This window comes from Peromyscus eremicus, chromosome 18 (assembly GCF_949786415.1).
Source record: "Peromyscus eremicus chromosome 18, PerEre_H2_v1, whole genome shotgun sequence".
NCBI lineage: Eukaryota > Metazoa > Chordata > Mammalia > Rodentia > Cricetidae > Peromyscus > Peromyscus eremicus.
In genome coordinates, this window is record NC_081434.1 from 4232149 (window position 1) to 4248741 (window position 16593).

Consider the following 16593-nt stretch of genomic DNA (forward strand, 5'->3'; position numbering starts at 1 on the left):
CAACTTCGCCATGCTCGTCCAGCCCAGGAGCAGGTCTGGAAGCCTCTGAAGACGCTGATGCGGATGAAGTGTTGATGGCAATGGCGGGGTTATCACGAGCTCCTTTTTGTTCAGCAGAATTTCCACTTAACCTATGATTCAATTTTTAAGATCTGCCAGCTTCTTATCTGATGTGAGCCGACCTTCAATGAGCCTTGGGGCAGCAGGGGGAGGTCCACATTCTGGGTAGCCCTCCCGTTCCCAGGCAGCCTCACTCCGTGCTGGCCTCTCATTCATTCCTTATTGGTTCTTTGCCCCTCAAATGGTCCCCCAGGAGGCATGCTGGGTTGGAAGGTAATCCCTGCAAGTAGAAAACCAATGTGAGGAAGAAAGCTAGAGACCATGACACACAGAACGGTGGCCCACTCAGTATCAGTCCATCATGTGGTCGTAGAGCACAATGATACAGTGAAGACAGCCTTCCATTTAGGTTCTCCGGCTCTAAATGCTCAGGATGTTTTCAAATCACTCACCCTTTGTTTGCTTTTTGTATATGATAGTAGAGATCGAATCATTCTCTGACAGTTACAAATGTGCTACCCTTACTGTTGTGTCCATAAGTATGTCTACACACATAGAGATAATAGTGTGAAGACTAAATAACACTTCCTTTGGAAACATTATCCTTTGTAACTCTTTTCCTTGGTGGTGCAGTGGTATGTCCTCTATCACTCTGCTCAGTAAATGACCAACTAGTCAAAAATTACTTTCAAATAAGATATGATTGTATTTTTATACCACGTAAATATTTTCACATCTCTCCCACACACATTTAGAAACCTAAATCTGGCACTCCAACGTTGGATATTTATGAACACTTTTCAAAAATATTCATTTTCTATGGAAAGCTACTGAAGCAAACACATTCTCAGGGGCTCCATAACCCGTTAATGTGCTACTGGACTGTCTGTCAGAGAGCAAACATTCACGGCAGTGGCCTGGAGGCATAGTAAGAGCTTCCTTTAAATTAAATGTGTTTCTTACCGCTTGTGGGGAAAAGAAAACAGAAAATCAAAATCAGATGGGTATTGTATATTTTATCAAGGAGTTTAAAATATGAAAATAACTCTAGCAAAATATCTTTGATATACTGTGTGTTTAACATACTACAGCAATCTTCAAAGGGCCTGGTGGCTTCTATATCCATCGGCCAAGGAGCAGGAACCTAATGTATTAGACACTTTACAGACTGAATCATGAGATACAGTTTGAGTGTTTGTTTTAGCTGAATTCATGCCTCATAGGGTATTCCTTCTCATACAGGCTGGCTGCATGAAGCCTGATAAATGAAGGGACACGATTAAAGCTGATTATTGACAAGGAAAGCACACAGATGGCCTTTTTAGATGACAGATACCTGCTAGTGAGGGCAGGTCCAAGTCAGTTATTAAAGAAGCAGGCCCTAGACAGCTATGTAGACAGCATCCAAATAGCAAGCACCCCAAAAAGGAACAACAAACAGTAGATTACCGTCATCGTGAGATGCCCAAGGCAGAGGGAACGATGTCATGGTTCTGAGCTTTTCCAGTAGGTGCTGCAAACCCAGCAGGGCGGCATGCGGGAAGAAGACGGGAGATCTGGAATATTTACGTGTTTGATAAGACTGTGGACTTTAAAGCAGGAGGTGAGGGTGAACAGGGACAGGAGGGGCACACGCGGAGGTCTGGGTCATAACAGCACTTGAGAGGAGGCAGTGAAGTCATTGGTGCAGGTGTGAATTCAACTTCGCCGCCCCGTTCTGGTGGGTCGAGGAGTATTTTCTTTTTACATGGCTGGATTAAATTACTTCCCCTAGGTCATTCAATTAATCACTGGGAGGGCAAGGAACAGAGTCCTTCTCAAGACCCTTATTTCACATCTGGAGCAGGCGAACCAGGCTTCTACTCTCTAAAACACTCTGTTGATTCGATTAAATATATATATTTCTTTCACAAATCAATGAAGTTTTGAACCATTCTGTACAGAATTTGCAAAATCCTTTCTCTTCTGTGTGACTCAGAACACAGATAGCCCAACTAGGTAGAACTACTATAAATTGCCTTCTGGTTTATCTTTAATTCAAGAATTTGAAGTCTCTGTCAAAATTGCTTTGAACCCCCCCTCCTCCCTGAAATTTCAACCTATTATTCTTGGGAGCTAGGGGAAAAAATGAGTTACAGATCTGAGAGAGCCATGTGTGCGCAGTTTAGCTGCAGCATGAGTGATTGTGTGATATATTGCTCTTTTCACTAATAACCACAAAGCAGGTAGAGGCATGGCAGACTAATTTGGTTTATATGACCAGCTGTAAGGCTAGACACTGCATCATTCTTCTCAGAAACCAGTGACTTTAGGCATGTGGAACTCGTAGTCATGACAACAATGAACCGGCTGTGAGTCTGAGTCTCAGCTCAGAAACTGCCTTGTCTCCATTACTTCCTGCTCACGGCCTGACTTTTCTTACTCTCTGGGGCTGGGGGCTGGGGGCTGGGGGCTGGGGATTTGTGAAAGATCTATTGAACGGAGTCCCAGTATAGGTTTAATGCTTAAAAATGTCTGGGCTGAAAGTTTTGCTTGCACAGATGGCCAAAGGCTGAAAGAAGGCGAGATCAATCATTGTTATTGCTAATGACACAGTTAGAAGGGCATACCCAAAGGTGAGCTGATTTGGAAAATAGGAAGAGGCGATGTAAAAAGTGGCTTGGAAGAACTTCTTTGAATAGCATAAAAGTAGATACAGCAGATTTTTTTTTTTAATCACCATAGGGAATTATAGCATGATTCTGAAAAGACGTACCCCAAACATGCTTCAAACAATAGCAAAACATGTTAAGACAGGAAACTGAGCAAGTGTGGATATGTATGGTGAAATAATGAGCAGATGCTCATGGGAAAATCTACCTTGAATTTCATTTTGTGTCCCATGTGTTGTAGGGAGCCATGTGACTACTTTGAGAGAGGGCATAGCTCAGCGGTAAGAGTGTAAAACCCCATGGTTCAATGCTTTTAAATGCCAGATGTAATCTTTGGAGAGTGTTGCCAAAGTCTTTTGATACTCAACCACAAGGAGAAATTATACAATTCTCACTATAAACTTGTTGAGCTGCACAATGGCTGGGACCATGCAAATATTCGATAAGAGGGAGCCACCAATCAGTATCCATCCCACTGATGGAGTTGCCAGCAGGATTTGGCATTAATTGAAATCTATTTTTCACATGATTTTGATGCCCGGATGCTTCATTGTTCCAGCGGCATGATCACGGACGTGGGAAGATCGTCTTCTTTCTCTTGGAGAAATGCACAACCAATATTAACATTGTAGTTTTCTGGATTTACAGTTTCCCCTCAATAATCTGGATTAAGAGGTGGGGATTTCAAAGAGGGCAGGGTACAAATTACCAATGTAAAAGGTAATTTGGGCTTCATACCTTTTTATTAATCAGAGTTCCTCTACACACAGGAAGTGACGAATTCCAGCATCAATTACATTTCCCATCCCTTACCCAACAGCACAGGTCTATCTTTTTCCAGGCCTGTTTTCTAGTAATTTAGCTCCCACAAGCTGACAAGCAGAAAAATAAAAAATAGACCAAATCATAAATAGAATCAAATGCTCCTCCCTTTTCTATGCACTAAGAAATGGAATGATTATCTATTCCAGAAATATACATGATCATATACTTAGCTTTTATTTTTTATTTTTATTTTTTTAATTTTAATTTTTATTGTTTTTTACATTTAATTAACATTTTCATTTATTTTACATACCTACCACAGTTTCCTCTCCCTCCTCTCCTCCTGTTCCCTCCCCCTAACTCCCAGAGTTACGGTCATGATGGAGACAGTGGGCCTGAGCTCCTGGGAGCACATGCACTCTGGACCAACAGTTAGGGAGCCTGCATGGGACTGAAATAGGCCCTCTGCATGTTTGTGACAGTTGTGTAGCTTAGGCTGTTTGTGGGGCCCCTAGCAGTGAGATCAGGACCTGTCCCTGGCACTTACCTGGCTTTTGGAACCTGTTCTCCATGCTGGGTTACTTCGCCCAGACTTAACTTTTAAATAACAAGAGAGGCAGCCCTGAGGCCAGTTCTGCTCACGGTCTCAGACAGTATAGATCGCTGTGTGAAAGCACGGTGGGGTATATTTGGTTTGAGAAATCATGATCTACAAAGTGGTTATGTTTCTATGTGTATGTGTGGCAAGAATTTAGTAGTGTCACTGATTAACTTTCTCTTTTCATTGTCCTCAGTGGAAAGCTACAATTTACAGCAAGTAGATTTGTTTTCTGAGATGAACAGTCTGTGGTGATATTTTATTTGTGCTGAAATGTGGTATTTTATTTGTATGTTAGTAAATAAAGTTTGCCTGGAGATCAGAGGTCATAGTGAGCCATAAACAGAAGTCAGGCAGTGGTAGCACATGCCCTTAATCCGATCACATGGCAGACAGAGTCTCTGTGTGTTCAAGGACACAGCCAAGGTGGTGACACACGCCTTTAATCCCAGGACCAACCATAGAGACCTGGAGGTCTGTATAGACAGGCAGTGATAAGGAAGTGATGTGGCTGGGCTTAGAGCCAATGAGAAGGCAGAACAGGAAGGCAATAAAGGCACAGGTTAGACAGGAAGAAGCTCTGTTGGGAAGCTACGGCGAGGTGGTAAGCTAAGGTTAGTTGGTGGCTATTCACTATTGCTCTGATCTCTTCAGCTATTACCCCTGTATTTGGCTCTGTGTTCCTTAAGACTATTTAGAAATCCATCTACAAAAGTCAGATACTCTTTTTCCTTAGAAAGTTTATGAGGGAAACAATTTGTACATGTGCCTCACTAACATGAAAGAGTTAATATACCTTTAGGAAAAGAGACATACATAAATATTCTATAATAATATTAATTTGATGTGCATTTAAACTGATTCAATCACGTTAGACACTTGAAGATATACAACATGTCTGTAATAAATAATTATACTGCAGAAAAGACACAATTGTGTACGTTTTCTAACTATTCCAGTGTTGGTAAGAGTCATAACCACAGGGGGCTGAAGAGATGGCTCATTGGCTGCTCTTCCAGAGGACCCAGGTTCAATTCCCAGCACTCATACGGCAGTTCACAGCTGTCTATAACTCTAGTTCCAGGGGATCTGGTACTCTCACACAGGCTTACATGCAGGCAAAACACAAATGCACATAAAATAAAAATGAAATTGAAAAAAGAACCATAACCACATGCTTGTAAAGGAAAATTACAATGTTGCTACAAAATATTATTTTTCATACACAACGGTCTTACATTGAAAGTTGTAGGTGGACTTTTCTGTTCCACCAACCAGTTTGTAAATAACCACACTGAAACTTATTAATTATAAATGTTCAGCCAATAGCTCATGCTTGTTACTAGCTAGCTCTTACATTTAAAAATTAAAAACTAAATTATATATGTAAAATATATAATCTACGCTCTGCCACGGGCTTGGTATGTTTCTCAGCAAGTTCATCTCCTTCTCTCTGAATCTCCTCGTGGTTCTAAGACTCCTCCCTTTTTCATCTTCCAGCTCCCTTTTTGTCTGCAAGTCTTGCCTAACCTTATCCTGTCCAACTATTGGCCAGTCAACTTACTAAACCAATCACAGTGACATATATTCATACAGTGTAAAGAAGTATTTCACAGAAATTTTTTTCACCCTCTTTTGATTAAGTTTAGATTAAAAGATCACCAAAGTTTGGAAGAACTTCTTCTTTTTCATGAGCTCTTATAATTTCATAAATATTGGCTTCTCTAAGGTCTACAAGCTTTGAAGGAAATCTTTTTTAAAGCCCAAGCTGTTTCCTCCTAAGTTTGATTGTTTAGTCTATGTAAAGATAAATCTCCTGAAGATTCAAAGTCTTTAAACATACCCAGAGGAAACAACTTGTTTCCAGAAGTTTCTTCCCAGAATAAGTCTCTCTTCAATATCGGTAAGCTTTTGTCATTGCTCACAAATGCTTCTGATAAAGGAATTTTGAGGAAGGGAATTGAAACAATTCAAAAATAAATCTATTCCTTAATACGTAACAGAAGGCTGATTCATCAAATGTGGCTTAGCGTTTATGATTTGCCTAAGTCCTGAAGACTGCTGTTTTCCTTGGTGGGTCGGTGGGTATGTTCACATAAAAAAGGCACACTCTTCCTCCTTAGAATTCTCAGGGCATCAGGCCCAAGCACTGGGAAGAAATAGCATCCAGGGGCACACATACAGGTGTAGGCAAACTTCTACTCCACACCTAGGTTACATGTTTGTTTATTTTTTTTAAATCTAAGTTTTTTTCCTAATAGTTACAATAAATAATCAATTAATAATTGATAAAAATTCAAGTTCTTCAATTTGGAAGGTCATTTTCCTAAATGACTAAATAACTAAAAATATTGCATTATCTGGTTTATAATAAACTCTCTGCCAAGTTAGCCTTGGGGATTCCAAAGTTTCATTATAATTTATGGAGAGTTGGAAAGCAGTCGCTGAGCTGGCTATAGTGTCTGTAAGCAAATGTTCGGATGTCATTTAATGTCACTCATTTTCTAATCAAATTCCTTATTTAAATATGATTATGTTCTGAACACTGTCAAATGATTTCCCAAATGTTTTCATGCTAGTCATCTGTCAGTTTTAACAGGTAAGCGAGAAATAGAATGGGCGCCTGCCTTTTCTTTTCACTGACCTCATCCCTTATGTATTCTGATTATTCTTGAACCAGCAGCTTAAGGATAGATGCAAAAGTGATGAGAATTTGATTTAGCTTGGCTTTTGTTATCAGACACCCACAAGGAACTAAAGCTTTGATCTACTTCCTTGGGAAGATAATCCCTGTGATTAGGTGGAGATGTGTGCCGTGGTAGCCACAGGGATACACAGCTTTAATCGCGAGGTGCTGAATACTTAATCCAGTTCAGATTCCTGGCAAAGAGATTTAAAGAAAGAACTAAATAATTATACTCTTCATGGGCTTTGTTTTCTGGAATGAGTTTTGAGTAGCTCTCCTTGCTCTTTTACGGTTTAATGAGGATGCTTAGGAAAATAGATTTGGATTTACTTGGAATGTTGTAAAATTGATGACTTTTGTGGTTCTCAGCAGGTATTTTTAAAAGGCTTCTTTTGATGAGGCAGGAGTTTGGGTCACTTTCTATATTCAGTTTGCCTAAGAGTGAAGGCTAAATACAAAGAAAGAGTGAAATAATTATTCTCAAGCTGAAAATTCCCATTAAAAATGCTCTTTAAGCCGGGCGGTGGTGGCGCACGCCTTTAATCCCAGCACTCGGGAGGCAGAGCCAGGCGGATCTCTGTGAGTTCGAGGCCAGCCTGGGCTACCAAGTAAGTTCCAGGAAAGGCGCAAAGCTACACGAAGAAACCCTGTCTCGAAAAAAAAAAATGTTCTTTAAAATTATGTTACATTTTCAAAATTTATTTGTGTAGATGTAGATGTGTACATGTGCCATGGCATGCACATGGAGGCCAGAAGTCAACTTGTAGGTATGGTCCTTTTCTTCTATCTGATAAAACTCAGGCTGTTAGACAGAAGGATAGATGACTTCATCCATCTTGCCTCTACCCCCAAATTAAATTTTCCTGTAAACAAAGACTTCTCATTTCAAGACCCACTAAATCTGAATATAATCCATATTCATTAGAAAATATTCCTAAAGCAAACACATTTGTTTAAAAAGATATGACTCACTATTACTAAGAAAACATGAATTGGGTTAATGCATATCTAAGCCAATTTTATTAACAGATTAATTCAAATAATATGTATCATCTTTCCACTTACATACTGCATGATAACAAAACTGCATATCATAAAAGAAAAGAGAAAAAAAAATAAAACCACATCCTTCTTTTTTTTTCTTCTTGGCTTTTTGAGACAGAGTTTCTCTGTGTAATCCTGGCTATCCTGGAATTCATTCTGTAGACCAAGCTTGCCTCAGATTCATAGAGATTTACCTGCCTCTGCCTCCCAAGTGCTGGGATTAAAGTTATGCACCACCACTGCCTGTCTTACATAGTTCTTTTGTAAAATATTATTTATTTGTTGATTGAGTGATTGATTTTATATGGGGTTTTGTCTGTTTTATATGGGGTTTTGTCTACATGTACATCTCCACATCAGAGGAGGGTATCCAGTCTCAATAGACCACAGTTATAGATGGTTGTGAGCCACCATGTGGGTGCTGGGAATTAAACCCAGGTCTTCTGGAAGAGCAGCTAGTGCTCTTAACCACTAAGCCATCTCCAAGCCCTACCATATCAATCAATATATGAAGTATGAGCAAAAAGAATAAAGCTTTGTTATTTGGGCCAAATATTCATTCTTAGTTTAAAGAAGTTATAAATATTGCAATTAGAAGTGAAGCTTATCAGGAGTATGAATGAAAATTTTCAGAGGTCTTACTCATTTTCAGTTTAATTCATAATTTAAATAAACTGATGTGTAAAACAAGTATTCGTGCCATCTGGTTTTTATGTAGAGGTAATTATTGGTTGCTGATGTATTAGCATTGCCATCGCCATTGCCTCAGAGTCCAGGGTCTGTGCTGAGTATCCCAAGCAGAGTTGGGGTCTCCATGACCCCTTCTTTAGGGGATCTGGCTCTCTTTTTAGCTGTGACTGACACCCCTAACATTACAGGACCTGGTTTCACTACTTTGAAAAAACACATATTCCAAACCATGTAAAACTGACACCAGAATGTCATCTTGGTAACAAGGAATATGGCCACTTGGCAATAGTTAGAAGTGTCCATGCCGTCCAGGACATTTTATCAAGATTCACTTTCCCAGGATTTCCTGGAGCAGCCCCTGGAAAAATGTGTCGTAATTTAAAGGGACCTAACAACGTTTTCATAGAATTCCAGCAGACTTTGCAGCTGGTTACTCATAAATGAAGAACACACTCAAGGCTGTTTCTATTGGCTCCTTCCGAGGAAGACCATGACTGCTGTTTATGCTATACTGGTTTCATTTTTTTTTTTTTTTAAAGTTGAATTGGTAAAATAGTCTAGCAATGAACAAATCCTATCTGTAATCAACTCCAAATATTCCCAGCTGTGTATAGGCCGTTCCTTCAGTTTGCCAGCTCAGCTCAAAGGTGGTTTACAGTGGCGAATGACCTTGGTACTTCTGTATGTATTATTCAGCAACTGGAGGTGATAAAAACCTCTGTCTGAACTATTCATCTGGTGCAAGTCCTTCCCTTTCCACTTGGAAAGCAGCTTTCAAAGTGCAGGTAACACTTGGATTGTGTGGCGTGGCTCTTTTGCTCCTGACCCTTGCTTTTGGCCGTGAGTTCAGTGTGATTGTGAAAAGTGTAGGGTAAGGTCTGACATCAGGAGTGGCAGGTGTGGAGTCTTTGTGTGTGAACAGGAGAAACCAGGTGCCAGGTAGAGGGAAGCGAGTCTCATTCCCAGAACATGGGTGTATCCTCAACTCATAAGAACCATAATTCCATTGATTGGGGAAGTGCCAGCCTGTGCCATACCTTTCTGGAATGGTCACTTACAGAGGCTATTCCGGTATTTTTTCTCTTTGTAGACTAGATACAGCAGATGATTGATTGTACCCAGATTTCTAGGTCATCACTATCATAATCTAGATCAGTGTCACCCAGAGGAGTCAGATCACAGACAGAACTGTTTGCGACTGACTCATGATGAGGGGAGGAGTTGGGACCAGAATGTCAATCAACCAGGTTGCTAAACGCATTGCCAGTGTCCATACTGTCTTTATGTTGCAGGGTATTCTTGGCTGTTTCCTGAAGTGCTGGGTAACAAACTAACCAATGAGGGGCTGTTCCGAGTAGTGGTAAGTTAGCTCCTCTAGACTTTGTACTAATGTTAAATAAATGGAAACATAGAAGTAATTCATGTGAAAAATGAATGTTTTCTGATAAAATTGGAAAGCAGCCCAAGGGGTGGGGTCAGGGAACTCAGGTCTTGGTTTAGACTGTGTCACCAACCAGCTACGTGTCCTAAAGCAAATCAGATAATTTGAGTTTTCTCAGTTGCAAAATGAGCTGGAATTATTCATGCTTAACTATTTAATGAAATCTAGCACATTAAAGGAAGTAAGCGCATGGCAAATCGCACTCTCAGATCTAGACCCAGGCTGATAGCACATTGACACTGGCTACTGAGGGAGGGGATGCTCGCTGAAGTGTTCACTTTGAAGTTTAAGGTGCTACAAAAGTGCCTCCCTTTGCTATAATTTGTCTTCCTTTCACAGCAAAGTATTCTGGTGTTTAACCCGTAGATGAAGAAATATATTTCAGCCCCAAACTATAGTTTGTTTTTCCTATTAACTTTCATGAGGAACCATGGCAAACTCCCCAGGCCCCTCTTTCAGCCACAAGAACTATTATTATTATTATTATTATTATTATTATTATTATTATTATTAAATTTTCATTTATGTTCACATGTCTCTATCTGTATGGGTGAATGCCCCCTGAATACCGGGGGTCATAGAGGCCAGGGAAAGGTGTCCCACTGCTTGCAGCTGGAGTTACAGGTGGTTGTGAGCTGCCCCTTGTGAGGTCTGGGACTCACGCTGGAGTCCTCTGGGTGTACAGCAGGTACTTTAAACCCCTGAGCTATCTCTGCAGGCCTAGAATTAGGGCACTCTTTAATCTGTAAGAATAATACAACATTTTACCACTTCAAACTTCACTCTCTACTTATTTTTAGTCGTCACTATAACAATAGAAATAGTTACTGTGGCTTTTTCCAACAAGTTTCCATGAGATCAATACGGTCAAATCACGGAGATGAGAAAGTTAAGGGACGGTGCGTTTTCCTAGCAAGAGAACGGGGCTCAACAGGGAACTTTTTGGGAAAAGTACAGAACAGCACAAGTGAATGTGTTCATTTTCGTTAAGCAGATGTCATTCGATAAGCTGGTCAATTAATGTCATTCCAGTCTGAGGAGGTAGGAGACTGCCGGTATGGACGTGCGTGTGTGTGTGTGTGTGTGTGTGTGTGTGTGTGTGTGTGTGTGTTGGCAAACCAGCCATCCTCCTTTTTCCCTTGACTCCTTTTGGTGACTGTCACTTTCCATAGGGTTAGTGGCACTTTTCAATATTCCATGTACAGTATACCCATGTTTAACATATTCCCAGCTGCTCCTGCCCCTCCAGCTCTTCATGTGTAATGTCCTGTGAGGCACACCGTAACCACAGCCTATATTTCTCTGTACACTTCAGCCCTGGTCCTTTGTTCTTATCTTGCCGTTTGGAGCTCTTGGCCTAAATTGCCCGATTCCTTTTTTACAATTCAAATTTGAGGTTAACAAGCTGTTATAGGTGTTGTTCTCTGAGTGCTTCAGGAGCATGAGTACCCAGGTAAATATTTGCTGAATGGAATGATCCAAATATCATAATCTCCCGGGAGCTAGGGCAGCGGTTTCTCCCTTTAACTCTTCTCTAGGTGGTGATCACTATCTAGTTCAGACTCACACAGAACTTTCTCTGAACTTTTGCCTTTTCCCACGAGTTTCCTGTTACAGCTTGAGTCTGCTGCCCCATAGATGGAAGTTCAAACCCTGATTCCTGCCTCAAAGCTTATTTTCTGCTGGTTGTTGAGTTTCTCAAGCATCCAGCTTTTCCCTGTCAACTGAGGATGATGGTGTCTACATCCTTAAGTTACTATGAAGATGACATAGCGTAACATATGTGCAAACTGCTTTTCCTCATAGAATTGATCACCAAAGCGTGTACTACTAAACGTTTAGTCATGATAACGACAAAGCCATGCACAGTTCTTATATGCTGGGCACTTTTAAGTTCTTTACACATAGTATTCTGTTTATTCCTTGCAACACTGGACTACGTTGGGCAAGCGATGTTGTGTCAGCCTGATGCGGGGAGAAACCTAGGCACAGGAGAGCTGAACTCTTTCCAAGGACATAGGCTCGGCATTGTGTAACAGTCAGATTAAAACCATGACATCTGGCTTTTCTGCCTGTCACCCGCTCCCTCTGTAACCTCCCTGGACTGTGTATTGTTCTCGCCTCCTGGCTGTTAGGAAGGGCTTGGTGTAATAAAAGGACTCATAAACCAGAATTGTTTCCAAGATTGTCAGCTGCTGATCTGTTCTCCCTAAGCCTTAGTTCAGCATTCTTATCTGGGGAACAAATGAACGTTAGCAAGGAAGTCCTCTTTGGGAGCCCCTATCCTTTGGGGAGTGGCCCCCTTCCCAACCTACTACAGAAGGGCTGTGGGGCACATGGCTGCTAGTACTAACCACACTGAAGGGCTTCCAGAATTTTCCATATTTCCAAGCCTAGTAATTTCCCAGAGCTAAAACCATGAACTATATGGAATGGGGGGAGGGGAGCATGAGCTTACCTTTTTTTCACAGTATATAAGCTGAAATAATTATGAAGGCATAAGTCTGTGAGGGACCATCTTTCTTACTAGATATAGAGGACGCCTGACCCTGAATCCAACACAAAGCAAGCCAAGATAGTTTCCCTGGGAGTTGGGCATGGGGAGGGTAGAGCAAAAGAAAGATAGGATAAGTTAGGAATTGCCTTTGGGACTGTTTCTTTGACACCTAAAGTCAGCTATATCTGAAGGCAAAATATTGCTACACTTTTAAGTTTTATAATCCAATAAAGAAATACCCCTCGAACTAGTTTGGATTGGTTTTCTTTCACTAAAACTGAAGTTCTCATTCATACAGACTTAGAGAAATGATCTGCCTTCTAGCTATTAACGTTCTCCAGCTGAATGTTTCATGGTGTTTCACAAAGTATGTGTTACAATAAAGGAGAGAAATATTTTTAATGCATTTAATTGTTCCACTGGCAATCCGGGATAAAGATTAGTAGATCTGGGCTTCAAGTGTCTATTTCAAGTGATTTAGGGGCTCCTGGTGCCTGATCACTTTGTTCGTGGTCTGAACTATGTACAGCCAGCGTTTCCTTGGTGTAGAGATGATTCCTAACTCAGCCGGGTTCTTCTGCCCTTGGTCAGCTCTCATGTGAGGCCTGATCATCACACATCACAGAATGACTTGATGGAAATGGGGACAGACCTGTTACTGAAATGAACTAGAGGAAATGAAAGACAGGATGATTGTGGGATTTGTAGGACATATGCAGAGTTGTCAACCCTGATCCTGTGGGATGACAGAAGGTCAAGATTCCAAGAGGCTCTAGGAAGGGAAAGTCTGAAGGACTCCAAATCTATTCATGTTCTCCAAACCACATGGAATGATCCCTCTGAAAACCACCCCTCGGTTGAATACTCTAAAGAAAGCAAGCTCCCTTCAAACCAGATGTCTGCTGAATGCTTTACCCATTGTCTCATAATTCTTATCAGCAGAGCTGTGACACCACTCCCAGCTTACAGACAGGGAAATTGAGATTTAGAGCATTTACGCTAATAGAGCATTTATTCAAAGTCTCACACCTAGTAAGTCACGAGCGAGCGTCATCGGGCTCTGACTGCACTTTTTAAATCATCTTGTTGTGTTGTTCCTCCCAGACCTAATTAGTCGTAATGATTAAAAAAAAAAAAAAAAGATAGAGATATTGTCTACTCAACAAAAGACGGAGTAGAGAGTGGGCTATTATGGGGATGACAACCTGAGATTGTATGTGTCTCACCGGCAAATAGTCAAAGCGTACGTGTGAAGGGAGCGGATACTGGGGGAAGTAAGGCTCCACGCATTCCTTTCCCCGAAGTGGTAAATCCCTTCCATTTACTACTCTTCACCTCACTTCATGTAAATGCTGTGTAGAACATGAACTCACACTTTCGCAGCTCAAACCTGTTTGGCTGCTAACATCCCGCTCAGGGATCTACCAGCCAGAAAGCAAGAGACGGTGCCAGCAGCAGCAGCAGCAGGGCGGCGGCGTGTGCTGCAGCCCATCAGATGTGGCTGCAGAAATGTGGCAGTCCATTTGGTGTTTCCTGCTGAGCCTTTCTGAGACCTTCTCAGCTTATTTATATGTGACTGACTCGTGTCTCCCTAACATCTTGAACCATGCGTTTGGGGGGTCACTTTATACAGACTTCCGGCTCTGTAGGGAGTCCATTGCCGCTACACAGCTGTGCTTATGTGGAAACAGTTACATTTTATTTTATTTAGTGAAAAATAAGTTGTCCGTTATTAGCTTACAAAAGTGAGTTTTCCAAACTGTGTAAAAGATGAAAGAAGGGTCTGGGGTGCAATCTTCATAGGTTTCTTATTTATTTTTATTTTATGTGCACATTTGTCTGTGTGAGGGTGTCAGATCCCCTGGAACTAGAAATACAGACAGTTGTAAACTGCCATGTAGGTGCTAGGAATTGAACTTGGGTGCTCTTAACCACTGAGCCATCTCTCCAGTTCCACTTCATCATTTTCTTGAGGTGATAGAGACAGGCTAATAATATTCACTGATGAAATAAAGCTTCAAAAGCCCTCTGTGTGTGTGTGTGTGTGTGTGTGTGTGTGTGTGTGTGTGTGTGTGTGTGTGTGTTGGGAGGGCCTTTGAGTGAACAGAAACTCCATTTAGCACAATGCACTTGGTATTAGCTGCTCACATTTGTCCATAGCACAAGCAAAAATTGGTGCAGCATCATTTTAGCTCTAAGGAAAGGGTCGTATTGCTCACACCTCAAAGTTATATAAGTTTGGGGAAAACTGGCATGTGACTGCACATGAGGCTCTTTTTTATAATGTCAATTGAAGATTTGATTCAACATGACCAAAGCTTTGATTTTTTTCTCAATTATTTCTTTAAAAGTTAAACTTATGGGGGCTGGAGAGATGGCTCAGCAGTTAAGAGCACTGGCTGCTCTTTCAGAAGTCCTGAGTTCAATTCCCAGCAACCACATGGTTGCTCACAACCACCTGTAATGAGATCTGATGCCCTCTTCTGGCCTGCAGGGACACATGCAAGCAGAACACTGTATACATAGTAAACAAATAAATCTTTTTAAAACAGTTAAAATTATACATCTGTTCCTCAAATTTTTCTAATACGTGGAATTAGGAGGGGAAATTTTTGATTTTTTTTTTTTTACTTAGCAATTATGTCTACAAACTGAGACAGTATACGTCATGGTTTTTATTCACTAATGTTTCCTTGGAGGCTTCTCTAGATTGGATGTACAGTGTATTTTCTCTCTGGCCAACATTCAGTACGTTTTCTGTTTGCATTGTTTCCTGCAGTTTCTCTTTACTAGACCAGAACTGCCATAATGGGCTGAAGCATCTGTAATCACCTAAGCTCTCAACCTAAGTTCTCAAGGAGTAGCCGTCACGTGAATGGATGGGGATCATGCCAAGGGTTTTATAGGCGTACCTTATAGCAGCATACAGAAGCATGCTACCCTCACCTTCCTGCTTTCCAGATAAAGAAATTACTTGCTGAGAACCCAGATCACCTTCTCTAGGCCATAGAGCAGATCAACTAGAAAATGCGGGTTCAATTACTGAATTCTGCCTCCAAACTTCATGCTTTTAATCTCTGATAGGTATTTCCCTCCTGAAAAATTCACATGATATGTGGTCACAAATGCGGAAGAGGATTGGGGTGATCCCAGAATTCAGATTGTGTCTGTCTTTAGATCAACTGACTCTGGTGGGAGTTTGGAGTATGTCACTCTCTCTGCCTTCTGTCCCGATGGTTAGAATGCTGGAAACGAGGCCGGCACTGTGGTGCTTCCTTCTACAACCCCTGATAGACAGGGAGGCACCTGTGTGGTATAAAGAACCCGAGAGCAGCATGGAGAAATCATTCACGGCTCTGGCTCTCAGCATCTTCCTCTGCCCAGGTGTGGTTTGTGCTTTGAAAACATCCAGGTTTGAACCGGATATATTTACGGTTTGGGTCTGGGTTAAAAAACAAAGGAACAGGGTTGAAGAACATTTCAATTTCAAAATGAGGACATGTATACATATGTATCTTGCTCCCTATATCGGTACGTATTGATATACTTAGAGATGTTACTTTAATTATAGGGGTCTGCATGTATAAGTGGAGGCCGGGAGAGGATTTAGGATCTCCTGAGCTCGAGTTGTAGGTGGTTTGAGCCACCTGACATTGGTGCTTGGAACTGAACTTGTGTCCTCCACAAGAGCTATACCTATTTTTTAATTGCTGAGTCCTCTCTCCAACCCTACTAGTCATATACTTAGAACTACATGCAATAATAATTTTCTAATCATCCACAAATTAAATCTTCCATAAAGAAAGCAAGCTCTCTCAAATCCTCCCCCTGTGCCAGGCACTCTTCTGAACACAAGGGGAACATAACTAAAGCTACAGGTGTCTACAGCACTGAGAAAGAGTAAACTTTCAAAGGCAACTAAAGGCCAAATGTGCCTTATCTGAAATGCTTGGAACCAGAATAGCTTCAGATTTGGCATTTCTCAAGTTCTGAAGTGTCCTTCTATATGTGGTGAGTTCGTTGTCTTAGGGAAGGGACTGGGGTCTAAACGTGAAATTAATTTATGTTGTGGACACATCTTATATGCACAACTCAAAGCTAAATGCGTACTCTATTTTTAGCATAGGGCATGTCTCGTCCCATCTATTGAGGGCGCATGCA